Raw genomic sequence first — 15,000 nt, 5'->3', positions numbered from 1 at the left:
TTAATGTTATCAAAATGCAGTTATTTTCGGAACAAATACCGTTAAGAAAACATAATATAGTTAAAGATAAAACATCTATAAAAGTTTTAAAGCAGCTAACGATCAACTAACGTTATGATTTGAAGATGGAACAACTGAAGACTGTAATTTATAGTACATTATCGCTCGCAGTCAGCAAGAATTTTCACAGCATTTCAGTTTTAAGTCAGCAATCACTAAGTAGTCAGTTGTTATTCTTAAACTTGCTTTAAAATAATACCATTCAGTTAACCACACACACACACACACACACACATTTATATATATTATATATATAATATATATATATATATATATATATATATATATATATATATATATCTTGTATCGTCTATCTGGATGTTTTGTTGTCCACTTTGTATCACCTAGTTGTCCGGATGTTTTGCGTTCTTTTGCTATTTTGTATTTTATATATATAGATATAGATATATTACCTAAGTATGTATGCATGTATGTATGTGTGTATGTATGCATGTATGTATGTATATATATATATATACTCTGGGTGTTAGGGTTAAATTTGACAGTTTACATAAAAGGAAAATCACAATATCTCATCTAAAATTAAGAGCATTTTAGAAAACCAAGCGATGACAATTTGGCAATAGTTCTGGAGGTAACAGCATTATCAAAGTATCTGCCCTCAGCTTTCGCCTCGGGTTCAACATAGCTCCAAAACCTGGTGTATGCATTTCTCGCTGTTCCCTGAGAAGATCTTCCAACACATCTTTCACTTTGGCCAGCAGTTCGGCCTTGGTTTTGCAGTCAGAGCGAATTGCATCCAGCATATAGTAATCCAAGGTTTACAATCGGTGGATAAGGAGGTCAGAAATTGGGGGCTGTTGAAATTGGGGGCTCTAGAAATTCTACTTGAGTTTCACCGAAGTCTACCCAGAGGTATGACAAGGAGCCGAATCCTACTGATACAAATGTGTCCTTCCAGGTACGACTCTCAACCAGAACCTTCACATAGATGTTTGAATCGAGACCAAGTCTTGTTCCGCAGTGTGGATATGTGTGTGGATATACATATATAAGTATATACGTATATGTATATACATCTAAGCATCGTAGTTATCAAGGCGTGCAGGTACTTGATTGTGTAACGGTTTCCCTGCATTATGAAATCTAGCTGTTTTCTTAGGCGATATGTAAATATCATTTCCGTAAGTAATATGTAAATATTATCTCTCGGCTTCAAGAACATCCTCTCTGTTTGTCGTGGCCTGAAGTTAGGATTTGCCAGTGAGTTTATCAAGATGTACTACTGCTGGAGGACCGTTGGCAAACAGCATTGAATGTGTAGATGTAGTGGGATGGTGATTCTGCTACACACACACACACACAAACACATACACACACAAACAAGTATACACACACACACAAATATACACACATACACACACATACATACACTAGACTACTTATGACCCGTTGGGTCAGCAATAATTCGAGGTACCGGGAAAGAGTTTTGTTTCATGTTTTTGTTTTCTTTTCCAGTTTTCTTCGCATGCTTTCGACGAATGTGACTTCGAAATTACGTTAAACGGCTCCTTTCCCTAGAAAAAGAAAGAATTAACTGCTACCACATAAAAGCTATTTTAGCTAATGTAATATATATATATATATCACGTGATCACGTGACCGACCAGATCATCAGATGTTGTTACACATCGCTGGTCACAATGCACTTCGCATTGTTCCCCGCTGGTTAAGCCAGCAAGCCAACAGAAGAAAGAGTGAAAGAAGAGTGGTGAAAGAGTACAGCAGTGATCACCACCCCCTGTCGGAGCCTCGTGGAGCTTTAAGGTGTTTCCGCTCAATAAACACTCACAACACCCGGTCTGGGAATCGAAACCGCGATCCGACGGCCGCGAGTCCGCTGCCCTAACCAGTGGGCATTGCGCCTATATATATATCACGTGATCACGTGACCGACCAGACCATCAGATGGTGTTACACATCGCTGGTCACAATGCGTTCGCATTGTTTTAGCCTTCGAATGACGCCACCCCGCTGGCTAAGCGAGCAGGCCAATATATATATATATATATATATATATATATAGGGAGAGAAACAGAGGGAGATAAATACATACATAGATACATACATACAATAGCATTTCAAATGTCCTCGTTCCTAAATTACTGGGAAAACTAATGCTTCAGATAATACTTTACTTTATATGCTAGACCACAGGTGTGAAATCGATGTTGATTGAATTAATATCTAATTTCTCACCCTCATTTGAAAATTAAATTTATATATATATATAAATTTACTCAAACGCACACACACACACACACATTTATATATTCAGACATATATATGCATACATATATATATATATAAGTATATAGATAACGGGAAGCTTTATGAAAATAAACAAAAGACGAAGGCAGGTGGAAAACAAATGAACAATTGTATTACTATGGCGCTCAAGAAATATAAATAAAACAAGTCTTTAACGTTTCGAGCCTACGCTCTTCAACAGAAAGATACACAGAGAGAGAAAAACACAGAAAGAAGGAGAGAAAAAAAATGCGTGCAGTAGCTAACGAATCAACATGGCGATCTGATTTCGGCCAGAGGTCAAAGACCAAACATGAGACGCGAGAGCGAAATAAGGGTAGATAATAGGGTTGATAAAAGGGTTGAGGGACCAGCTAAAAGTGCGTGGGAGGGGTCTGGATGTGTGTATGTATAGGGTTGGTGTATGTATTAGTATGTATAAGGGTGTGTGTGTGTGTGTGCGTGTGTATGAGAGAGTATTAGTGCGTAAGGGTCTGGACGTGCGTATGTATGGGGTTGGTGTATGTATAGTATGTATTGTATGTATAGTACGTATTGGTATGTAAGGTGTGGGTGTGTGTGTGTGAGAGAGTATAAGTGCGTAGGGGGTGGCTGGACGTGTGTATGTATAGGGTTGGTATAAGTATTAGTATGTATTAGTACGTATTAGTATGTATTAGTTGGTGTGTGTATTAGTATGGCACATCATATGTGATGTGATGTGTAGTCATGTGCTGTAGTGAGGAGAAGAGGGGGAGGGGGGAGGAGAAGAGGGAGGGAGAGAAGGGGGGAGGGGGAGGAGAAGAGGGGGATGGGAGAAGAGGGATGGGAGAAGAGGGGGGAGAGAAGGGGAGGGGAAGAAGAGGGGGAGGAGAAGGGGGAAGAGGAGACGATGGGGAGAAGGAAGGTGAAGGAGGGGAGAAGGAGGAAAGAGGGAGAAGGGGGGAGAGGGAGAGGAAGGGGAGAGAGGGAGTGAGGAGCAGAGGAAGGGGGAAGAGGGAGGGAGAAAGAGGGAAGAAGGGAAGGGGAGTAGGGGGGAAGGATGAAGGACTGAAGAAGTAGGGGTCGGGGGGAGAAAGGATAGGTGAGGAGGGGGGAGAGGGGGGTTAGATGAGGAGGGGGGACAGTTGAGACCAAATGGCGTATAAGAGCGAAGAGAGAAGATTAATTCCTGTTCACGGCGCAAACGGGAATCCGGATGGCCTCTGTGTAAGGACAAACCGAACACAGATAGGTGTTGCAAGGAGTGACCGGTGGACTTTATTTAAAGCAGCAGATAATTCAACAAAACCTGTTACTCTGAGTTTCCCGTTGCCGTTCATCGGACAGTTTATCATTTTATATATATATATATATATATATATATATATATACACACAAGACACGCACACAGACAGACACATACACACACATTTAAATTTGTTCATATATACGTATGAGTGTGCAATAAGTCTTGATACGGATATAAAGGACATAATCAATAAATAAAACAAAGGTATATCATGCTCGAAATGGAAGTTACATTACGTAGCAGAAAAAAAAATAAATTGGAAAAGTGGAAAAGCTCACAATTAATAGTTGAAAATAAATTAGGGTGAATGGCAAAATGTGCAAGTGCAAATTAAAAAGTTAGCAAAGCAGCCGACTTATAATATCAAAAGTCGTGGAACGTGAAAAAGAATTGAATCAAAACGAGGGGAAGGAATACAAGGTACCGAATTATTATATTGAAATCGTTAAACGCAAAAGCCGAATTAAAATAGTTAAAAAAAAAAGACAGATATGAAATATACGCTGCGTAAAATATCTATTGTTGCCTTATACACATATGTATACAAATAAAGTAAAGTAGGTAATAAAGATAATAAAAAAATAAAATAAAATGATAGATAAATAAATATGTATGTACTAGGGAGCAGTGCACTGAATGAAAAGTTGAAGATAATTTCAGGTAAGAGTATGTTAGAGGAGAACGAATATTCTTTTCTACACTAGGCACAAGGCCCGAAATGTGGGGGGGGGAGGGGCCAGTGAGTTAGGTCGACCTCAGTACGCAACTGGTACTTAAGGTAATGACCCCGGTGGAATTTGAACTCAGAACGTAAAGACAGACGAAATACCTATTTCTGTTTCTTTACTACCCACAAGGGGCTAAACACAGAGAGGACAAACAAGGACAGACAAACGGATTAAGTCGATTATATCGACCACAGTGCGTAACTGGTACTTAATTTAACGGGCGGCGAGCTGGCAGAAACGTTAGCACGCCGGGCGAAATGCATAGCCGTATTTCGTCTGCCGTCACGTTCTGAGTTCAAATTCCGCCGAGGTCGACTTTGCCTTTCATCCTTTCGGGGTTGATAAATTAAGTACCAGTTACACGCTGGGGCTGCTGTAATCGACTTAATCCGTTTGTTTGTCCTTGTTTGGCCTCTTTGTGTAGCCCCTTGTGGGTAGTAAAGAAATAGGTACTTAATTTAATGACCTCGAAAGGATAAAAGGCGGAATTTGAACTCAGAACGTAACGGCAGGCGAAATACGGCTACGCATTTCGCGCGGCGTGCTAACGTTTCTGCCAGATCGCCACCTTAGAGGAGAACGAATATTAAAATCTAAAGACAAGTTTTATCCACCACGTTGTAGTAAAAGGTAAAAAAATGGTTCAATCGTATGGCGATATATATGACTAAGTAAAATAGCTGATAATAAACAAGAACACACACGTATATGTACGTTCTTAAGGCGAACGAAAGATAGGCATCGTAGTTAGGCATTGATAAGTAAAATTAATGTCTAAATATGACTCAAGTTTTGTAGCTGAGACAAGTGTGACGTAATATATGATTACGCCTCATAATCATTGCATCAAATATATTTATGACGCTCTCTATACAACCCATGATTGCCGTAATTTCGACAATATATAAGGAGCATTTATTCTTCGAACCGAAGCTGCCTGTCGAACGATCTGACATTCAATTGAGTATTCCATCATGTCCCTCTATAAAGCACAAATTTTCTTACAAAGAGATGTGCTGCCAGCCGTACGTTCGGATCTAGACGTTTGGTAAAAGCAAGGATCCAGTTTTGCTGCACAAAGCACCAATCTAAACGAATTTAGATTAGATCAACCTCGCATTTGTAAACGATGTTGCTAGACACTTATCTATATTGTACATAGAGGGAAACCTTTTGTAGATTTCTATGAAAACTTTTCATAGAAATCTATAGTATTCAGTGTTACTACTGCTGTTACTAGTTACATTATTACCATTATTCATCTTAGAGTTGACAGAATTATCGTTTTTACAGTTAATATTACCTATGTTGTTAAATACCGCCTTGTCGACTTTGCCTTTTATCCCTTCGGGGCTGCAAAAGCAAGTACCAGTAGAACTCTGAGGTCGATGTGATCGATTTAGCCCCTTCCCGAACGTGCTGGCCTTGTGCCAAAGTATGAAATTAATATTACGTATGTCTTTATTGTTTTTATTCCTATTAAGATGGGGTTTCTTATAAATTTTCCGTTTCGTTGAGAATAATTCGAGTTGTTAGTCGACCCAAAGAATCAACTAGGATTCAAGAGGGGTGGGATTCTGATATGTCTCTAGGCTCAAGATGTTATGAACCGGTGTCACCTTCCATAGCGCTACATACTTATTCCGTCAGTCATTATTTATAACATATATATCTAACGTTAGAAGTATGAAAATATGACAGTTTAGCACAGCAGGGACGACAGAGATTCCGCTATTCGCTAGAAAAGGAGAAGTAGCTCTCTACACCTGCAAAAAGATAATGGAAAATAATTCGTCATCTATCCTCAATATTAAGATGGAATGGCAGATGGAACTATATTAACTCCCGCTCTGGGTAATAATATTGAATTATAAAAAACAGAATAGGGTTTTTTAACATCACATGGCTAGAAGAGTCCACCCGAGTAAAATAGGAACCGAAGTGGTCCATAGGTAAAAATATTTAAGATACGTTGAGATATACTAATCATTTCCCTTCAAAACTGCTGGCCTTGTCCCTAAATTCTTATAAATTCAGCAATAAGTAAATATAAATCCCAAAAGGCAAAACACTAAAATAGGTTTATGAATAGTATGACGGTATAGACATTACATAGGATCTATGAACGCATGTCGTTTAGAGCATATATTATATGCCAAGAGCAACAGGACGGAAATAAGAATTATTCGAATGTTTCTACAGAAAACATTTCCAAGTAAATTATATAGCGTAATAAAACTATTTCTATAGAAAATATTTTCGCAATTTTACCAGAATTTGGTGACAATACATCAATATACCAATTTTATATTGATTCTGTTGCAGAAATGTTCACTTTTCGATGATGTCACTAAGCGACAGGTAGAATATATTCAATTCAATAGTTCAAGGGCAAAATAAGTAAAAGTATATGCTTTATTACTGCACACATATGTCCGCACTAAACAAAAAATAAAATTAACAACATAAACAGTGCTATCAGCCATTACGTTCTGGAAATGTGTTTCCAAAGTCTGATTCACAAACAACTGTACAACCTCTTTACTTTCCTACGTTTAATTTCCGGAACAGTATATAAAATAAGAAAAAGCGTTATATATGCGCATACATACATATATTCACGCATAGATATATCAATGTACATACATATGTATATATAAATATATACATGTATGTATATGTATAATATATGTATTCACACATACACAAAACACATACACCTCACACATCATAGCATTATGATGCAAACGAAATATAACATAACGCTCTCAATACAAGTGCCAGTTACAAGGAACGGTACATAAATACAAACATTGGTATATACACATGCACACGAGCACACACATGCGAATGTGTGTATGTATATGTATTCACACTTGTGTGTATGAATATATATGGGTGCAGATTCAGTTATGCATTGTTTCTGCATTGGCATGTGTATAGATATAGAATACAGTTTTACAATATATACAGTATATAGGGTGTAGGCGTGTAAAATGTGTTTACGTGTTATGTATAGCGTATATATTCATAGTCGAGTATATATTTAGTGTCGTGTATATAGGAGTGTGCTTGTTAGTGCGTGTGTGCGTATGTAAGTTTCTGAGTGCGTGTGCGTGTGTGTGTCTGTGTGCGTGTGTGTATATGTATGTAGATGATTGTGTACCCTTTCATATAAACATGTTCTTCGCTTATGCGTCTATTTTCCATATACAAATAAATCTTAACAATCGAAACACAGGTCTTTTCTTGCAAAAGGTGGCGATAATTTTCCATTGTATAGAGTATCGCTTATATTAACGTTGCACATTTTCCTCGCATAGTCTTTCATCTATCCCATACCCACTCACTTCACCCCTCTTTCTTTCTTCCTTCCTTCCTTTCGTTTTTCTTTCTTTCTTACTTACTCTCTCTCACCATCTATCTATCTGTCTATCTATCTATTATCTATCTATCTATCTATCTATCTATCTATCTATCTATCTATCTATCTATCTATCTATCTATCTATCTATCTATCTATCTATCTACTTATCTCAGCCTATATATCTAAAAACTCCACACTTTCTATACTACACGTCTTCTGTATATTCTTCATCATTCATCCGTGACAAATGATTTTGATTTTTATGGACAAGTCTCTTTCTTTACAAAGAAAGGAGGACTTTTTAATACATGCTTGTGATGATTGCCCATCTCTCTCTCTCTCTCGCTTATGTATGTATATATAATATATAATATATATATATATATATATATATATATATATGGCGGTGTATGTGTACATATGGCGGTGTGTATTGTCATATGAATTTATGTCATGGGTATATGTATATCTATATCTATTCTATATATATATATATATATATATATATATATAGGGCGGTGATGTGTACATATGAATTTATGCATGGGTAATATATATCTATATCTATATATATATATAATATATATATGGCGGTGTATGTGTACATCGAATTAATGCAGGGTATATGTATATCTATATCTATATATATAATATATATATATATATGGCGTGTATGTGGGTACATATGAATTTATGCATGAGTATATATATCTATAAATATATATATATATATACTGATCTCTACACACTCATATACACATATGGGAGTGTATAAGATTGTACATATAAACCAAAGAACTTAGAGGAATCCAAAACATAAACTCATACCTTCGTGTTTTACCGACTACATGACCAGAATCTCTCTCATGTTTTTAATGCTGGTGCATGACAACCACAATGCACACAAATTGTGTATACATGTGTGTATATCTGTGTATCTGTGTATGCAAGCGTGTATGTATATGGATACATATATATGTACGAGTGTGTGTGTCTTTGCGTGTGCATGTGTACGATTTTGTTGGCGTATATACGAGTATGTAATTGCCTAGGCATTTCACACGATTAAATATATATGTAATATATATATTTCGTTTTAGTATTTGGTTTCCAAGATTCTTTATGGGGATTCGTGTGTTAAAGCATATTTTGTTATGTCTGTGGAAAGTTATTATCTTTTAATACCGTATTAACACAATCATCGGTTCACTTTCCACTCATTATTTTATTCTAAAATTATCTCCGATTCTTGCAATCTCTGCGAAAGTTGTTCACTCTGCCCGCCATCGACGCTGCGTCCTTTCTCTATGTTTGTTCGTTTGTGCGCATGTGTACGCGTCATTGTGTATTTGTATACACATATGTATGTATGTATGTTTATATGATGTATGTGTGTATGTAACTGGCAGAAACGTTAGCACACCGGGCGAAATGCGTAGCCGTATTTCGTCTGTCGTTACGTTCTAAGTTCAAATTCCGTCGAGGTCGACTTTGCCTTTCATCCTTTCTGGGTCGATAAATAAAGTACCAGTTTCGCACTGGGGTCTATGTAATCGACTTAATCCCTTTGTCTGTCTTTGTTTGCCCCCTCTATGTTTAGCCCTTTGTGGGTAGTAAAGAAAGGTGTATGCATATATATATATGTGTGTGTCTGTGTATGTAAGTGTGTATGCGTATATTTGTATGTAGGTATTCTTCATATTCATGTGTTTGTGTATGATTGCGTGTTTATATGTGTGTATGCGCATTTATGTGTGTATTTCTGTCTCCTTGTGTGCGCATGTTTGGGTGACTATGTACACGCAACTGTTATGTGTAGATGCGTGTCTCCACATGCGTCCTTGCGTGTGTGTGGAGTGTACGTGCGTGTATATGGTCGTGTGTTTCCGTCTCCTGTTGTGTATCTACGTGTGTGTGTTTGTCTGTCTGTCTGTATTACAAATGTATTACCCGTGTGCCTGTCTAACAAATCTACTTTTGTATGTACACACTGTGGGTATTGGAACATGACTACCTTCTATGTTTATCTCTTATTTAGTACAGGGGATGTTTCATTTTGGAGGATGTACTCCAGTATTTACCAGTATGTGGCTTGGATAAAATGCGTATGTCAAGTGATTAGATAAAATGCAAATGTTATGTCGACCCCATGTTCCTCCAAGTTGGTCTTGAGCATATTGGTAGAGTATGGAGAACTATTTTTTTTTGTCGTCATATTGTCTCAAGTGTTCATTTACCCTCTCCGCAATGCTCCTAGATGTCTCCCCAATGTCTACCATGTTCTTGTCTTTACAAGCACCCTCTATGCACTTTATGCATTAAACTACATATCTAGTTCTACAGTTAATGCCAGGGTTACTCTTACATACCATGCAATTTTCATTGATCCATGGGGTATCCTAAAAGGGGTACGTCGTACATAACTGTGATCTGATAGCGTTCCCTGGCTATTCAACGATTTCAATATTTGAATTTTGTCTCCTTCAGAATTTTCCTAAATTTCTGGCCCACAGTCTGCAGCCCATGGAGAACTAGCCCGATTATCCGTGTGTATGCTGTGTGTATTCTTTTATTTTCCTGTCATGCAAAGTCCTTCTTTGATATACTATGGGTTTATTCAATCTTCTCATAAATATACTTTAAGAATTAACATTTTGTTTAACTTATTCCGTGTTATCGATGATAACCTATCATTTTCTGTACTTGAACTTTTTCACCAATCTGCTTACACCCATCACATTTTATTCGATATCTTTTCGCTTTTCTTCGTCTCATTTCTATATTTTATGTACTTGTCTCTGCCCTCTACATATTGATTTAAGAATTATTGCTTTCAAGTGCTACATACTTTACGTCAATAAAAAATTCTTTAGAGTTTAGGTTTATTTACTCATCTTGTAGTATAGATTATTTATCTTATAGTCTAGGTTTAATTTCAATTCCTCAATATATTGCTCGACGCATATAATTTCACAAATTAAACAACTTCCATTACAGATTAGTGTTCATAAATTTTCCATATTTGTGATATTGTATTTGGAAATTGAAAGAATATGTTACTAACCTCAACATGAAATGTACGATTCTTCGAAGAAGCAAACTTTATGAGTGCAAGAATAAAACCACGATGTTTGTGAAGCTCAGAACCGCTACAAACTATAAAGCATAAAACACATTAGAATCGATATAAATGTTCATGCAATTCAGAAAGCAAGTTCTACTTTTTCCCAAACTGCCGTCTCATTCAGAAGCATCTGATGGTAATCAGAAAATTAGTTCTACCACCGAAAACAATGGCGCAACACACCTTTCATCTACACATCATAACATTTTACTAACCCTTAAAGAAATTGCGTGGTTCTCTCCTAAATATGAACTGCTAAATCTATTGAGTCTATTAATATGCGCATGAATGTATTACCTTATACACACACACACACACATATATATATAATAGAAATACATGCATCTCCCATACATCTCCACACATAACCCAAGAAACAACGAAGCCTTCGACATTATCATCCCAAATCTATCCATTCTCCGAGGACATAAAACAATTAACAAAATTTAGGCTCACAAAAATTATCAAGAGCAAATTGCAAGCGAAATCATTGAAAAAATATTGACCGACGCAAGACTTTGACTATTGATAACGGAACCTAAAGTGAAAAAATGTAATCGGCCTAACTGTAGCACATGCCCCCACCTTTTTGAAGAGTACAGAGTCCCATTTAAAACAAAGTGAAATATTTAAGTTTAAATCAAATTTCACCTGTGCGTCGGAAAAATTTATCTGTGGCATTACCTGCTTAGGGTGCGGTAATCAATATATTGGCCAAACAGGAATGTCATCCGCCAAAGAACCACTCTTCAGAAATAACAAATCCGCCACCCATAATACAAAGACAGGTTAGTGTACACATAGATAGGTGTGCTAAGAATCTTAATCTTAATTTCTAATTTTCCCCTTTCTATCAATGTTCACAGAACACCTCAGTGCAGCAAAGAATGAATAAAGTACCAACATTGGTCAATATCATCCACAACTTAACATGAACACAACATAATAGAGAACACTACTAACCTTACCAATAATATCACTAACACCCATACATCCCTTACAATATTTATATTACAGTATTATATCAACCCTAATTCCAGAACCACTTACCTCCCTGACACAATCTTTTTACTCAGGGACTAGTAAACCCGACACCGTTTGATAATCGGTGCACATTCAAGTACAGTGAACAGCAATGACGATACCGGTTTGACTTTGAATATCTTTAACAATTCAAAATAATGAATTGAATTCCTCTTAATTCTACTTCAGTTCATCTAATTGTATTTATTTATCGCTACATTTTATAAAACGAGCCATAATTTTTTTTATATTCAATGTGCATTTTCGCTTTTTTTTTCTTACTTTCTCTATATATATGTATATATGTTTGTATCTATAGGTATATATATCTATGTATGTAGAGAGAGAGGGGGGAAGAGAGAGAAAGAGAGAGAGAACAAATAGTGAGGGATTATCAGTCCGGGCAAAATACTTCATAAGATCTCTGTTAGCACACCATGCTAATAGTATTACTAAGATTAGTGAAGAATTCCAGGTAATCTTTTGGTACGGTCACAGATTATGGTTCATCACAATTCTATATTGTACATCCGTGGATGGGATCCGCATAAAATTGTTTTTACATATAAAAGAAACAAGTTTAAAATAACGGTCATTACATATAATAGTGGTCATGAGATATAATTCGTTTATTTGAGAAAATTAGTCATACTGCTGTTTTCATTGGTTTAGTCAATTGGTCAATTGATCAATTGAGGCAAACTGAACGACCTAAGAAAATTAATGCTACTTTCGTCAGATCCATTTGTAGAGCACTTAAGGAATGGCTATTGTGTGGGGAACGTTTGGGAGATGGGGATTTCAATTTATCTCAACTGATCAACAGACCAGTTGAGTCGACGTTTCACCAATGTACTTATAATGACAACCGGAAACAGCTGTAAACGAAATTTGTTCAAATAAAAGAATTATGTAATGGCCATAATTTTTAACTTGTTTCTGATATATATATATATGTGTGTGTGGTGTGTGTGTGTGGAGGCGCAATGGCCCTGTGGTTAGGGCAGCGGACTTGCGGTCGTAGGATCGTGGTTTCGATATCCAGACCGGGCGTTGCAAGTGTTTATTGACCGAAAACGCCTAAAGCTCCACGAAGCTCTGGCAGGGAAGGGGGGACATCTCTGCTGTACTCTTTCGCCACAACTTTCTCTCACACTTTCTTCTGTTGGCCTGCCCGCTTAGCCTGCGTGGTGGCGTCATTTGAAAACAATGCAAAGTGCATTGTGACCGGCGATGTGTAGCAACATCTGATAGCCTGGTTGGTCACGGGGATCACGGTGATATATATATATATATATAATATATATATATATATAATATCATGTGTGCCTAAGTTCGTATGCTTTCTTTACTTACTTCAAAACGTACCTGTTACTAAACTCATTATGATGTTTGTGTTTTCCTAATTTCAGTTTATTATGTTAAATTGATTAATTAGCATATTATGGGAGAAACCTACAGCTTATCCTCCTATTACCTTGTGAAAGCCTTGGGAAAAGAAACGGCTAGGGGAGCTAAAACAAGTAGTGGAATCACTTAGATATTTCTGTACTCTCCTTGACACCATTCAGGTATCTCCGGGGTTCGTGTCAACTCTACTCTATCCTCTATGACCTACAGGGTGCTGAAAAACCCCTCCTCTTTAGCCCACTGAACCATTCTGTTCAAACCTCCAAGTCTAAACATTTTAAAAGTAATAAGTACTGCATTGTTGGGGACATATTAGAGTTATAGATACTAGATGGTACTGACAGGCACATCTCAACTATTTATTTAGGCTATGCAATTGTTCTTTGTACAATGACGACTGCAGTCGAGTCTGTATGTATGTATGTATGTATGTATGTATGTATGTATGTATGTATGTCAGGTCACTTTCGAGTGCTACTGGTAACATGTATCCAATAAATGTCTTAAGGCTGTATCATGCGCGGGGTCATAGAAATAATCGAACTGAATACCCGATCGCGCGGTTAAACCATTGGGAGTGAAGGACTCCTAGCCTTTGTTAGGGCATCCTTCTAGTAGAAGGTAACTCAGGTAACTGGGATAACTCCGACATAAAACCTGCGGCTCAGTGGTTACCGATTATGTTGACTTGTTCTTCTTTTCGGATTATGGCTGCTGTTGCTTAGTGAGTGGGATTGACTCAGTGCACAGCCTTTCCTCGCTGTAAAAAAAAATCTTCTTGCACAGGCATTGCACGATAACAACATTGATTAAGCTTTGTGTAATGACCATACTTGATAACTAAGGGGCAGCCACCATGTATGTATGTATGTAAGTATATAAAACAGTCAAGTTACTTCAGGAGAAAATCACGCAATATAAATACCTATAAATATGAGATATATGAATTATGTGTGCATTTTTAAGAATCTATGAATGCATCGGGGTATTAAGTGGCTCGTAAACTACCAGTGTGAAACCGAATATCAGCGGACATACAATGGACGGATAAAGTAGCTGACGACGCAAACACAGTGACAGTGTAGTACACTAGAATTTATGGAGAATCTTTCATCAGTAACCCATTCGGAAATTGTACATCCTCATTAAAAGACAAATTTAAAATAATTTCAGTAGTTTCAGTCATGATGGGCTACATCTTTATATATAAAATTCAAGTTGTGTGTCTGTCTCCTACGATTTAGATTCCTAACTATATTTTGCGGTGCAGTGTAACCAAAAGCGGGTATCTTATAGTCGTGATTCATATCGAGCCCTTCTGGGTATTAGCGCGCGTCTATGATGAGTCTACGATTATAAAAATAATTTACCATCATTTTTTCCATTTTTAATGTATTTTTTCGCTATTATATAAGGGAAGTAACTCTCTAAAAATGTCTACGATGAGTCCACGATTTAAAAAAAAATTACCATAATTTTTTTTACATTTTAATGCATTTTTTTGCTATTTTTTGGTTATAACTCTCTAAAAATGCTTATATAGTTATTTCCCTTACAAACCCGAGCAACGCCGGGCGATACTACTAGTTTATTATGAAATGTTATATATTTGAAATCATTAGGGATATATTATGCTGAGTCAACGAAAGAATATTACGGGCAGTTTGACGCTATATGACACGCTAAATAACTCTGGTCGTCTCAGTGTTTCGATTACTTCCATATT

The sequence above is a fragment of the Octopus sinensis genome, linkage group LG7 (genome assembly GCF_006345805.1).
Source record: "Octopus sinensis linkage group LG7, ASM634580v1, whole genome shotgun sequence".
NCBI classification, from domain to species: Eukaryota; Metazoa; Mollusca; class Cephalopoda; order Octopoda; family Octopodidae; genus Octopus; species Octopus sinensis.
The sequence above is the reverse complement of the archived record's forward strand: the minus strand, read 5'-3'. Positions refer to the sequence as shown.